This window comes from Mandrillus leucophaeus, unplaced genomic scaffold (assembly GCF_000951045.1).
Source record: "Mandrillus leucophaeus isolate KB7577 unplaced genomic scaffold, Mleu.le_1.0 Scaffold106, whole genome shotgun sequence".
NCBI lineage: Eukaryota > Metazoa > Chordata > Mammalia > Primates > Cercopithecidae > Mandrillus > Mandrillus leucophaeus.
The window spans coordinates 222549-223913 of NW_012098765.1; the positions used below are offsets into that span (position 1 = coordinate 222549).

Here is a 1365-nt window from a genome sequence, read left to right on the forward strand (position 1 = left end):
ACTCTTGAATACAAGTTTCTGATAACTTCAAGATCATACCACTGGACTCTCTGAGAACTTTCAAAATTTTAATGAACAGGCTGATACCTTCATGAAATTCAAGACAAAGAAGAAAGAAAACCTCAATTTTATTGGACTGAATCATCAGAAGGATAATGTTTTCATAATTTTTTATTTGAAAATGTACTGATTCTTTGAATGTTTTACTCTCCAGATTTATGAAATTTCTCTTTGAAGCTATTTATAATTTACAGCAATTTGGTAAAGTATACTTTTGTAAACAAAAATTGAAACATTTGCTTTTGCTCCCTATCTGAGTGCCCCAGAATTGGGAACCTATGCATGAATATTCATATGCTTACGGTAATAAAGTTATTTGCACAAGTTCAGTAAGAATCTACCCTCTTTATAACAGGACACATATGAAAACATTGGTTATATTACCAAGGCTTTGACTGGGAAGTTCTATTTGAGAATACACATAGAATAAACCCATAGGGAATGCAGGCAAACTCTAAAGTTGGCCTTGGTTTGGCTTCCTAGCCTCAAGAGGTTTTTAAAAGTTTGATCTGAGATTCTAATAAAACTTCTACCGAGCAAACTTTAAAAAGAGCCTCTATGGTCCATTACTACTCTTGCTGCACTTAGGTAAATAATCTAGGCAAGTTTGGTGAGACTCAACCTATTTGCAAATAAATTCATCCTACTGGAATTATCTTTGGTAAAATAGACTCCTATATAGAGAAAAATTATGTTGAAAAGAAAAACTATAGTACACCTGTTACGATATTGAATCACTGTTCATTATCTTTGAGTATTTATAATCCACTGGTAGAATGGACTGGACCTTGAATTCTTTTAGTTCTTCCAATTCAATTTCCTCCAATGAAATCATTAAGAACAAGAGCAGCTCTACTCTTGAAGCCATATAAGTTGGAGGTGGACAACTCAATGTAAATTTCATGGGAAAATGCTCCTGTCAGAGGTGTGGACCATTCAGAGCTCACCAAATGTTCAACGCCATGACTTAGAGACACTTAAACTGCAAACCACGACAACAAGTTGATGACTTTACACTGTGGATAGCTTTCCTCAAGATGTCAGAACAAGACTCAATCATGATGAGACTCTTACCTCTCTTAATTTGTCCTTGCTTATGCCTGTCTCCTTTACTTCCTAGAATAATGCTGTACTTAGGATTTCATAAGAAGTAGTTTTTGAGAGTAAGTTAATAGTGTCAGATATATCACATCAACCACACTTTTTTTTTTAAAGATGCAGTTTCTCTCTTGTTTCCCATGCTGGAGTGCAATGGCACAATCTTGGCTCACCACAACCTCCGCCTCCTGGGTTCAAGTGATTCTC

The 1365-nt window shown here is 35.3% G+C and overlaps 1 protein-coding gene across 1 annotated transcript in view; it reads left to right on the forward strand.

Moving 5' to 3' along the window:
* LOC105541620 (pregnancy-specific beta-1-glycoprotein 3-like) overlaps positions 1-1365 on the forward strand; it is a 96687-nt gene that overhangs the window by 29961 nt on the left and 65361 nt on the right. The gene's annotated exons all lie outside the window — the stretch shown is intronic.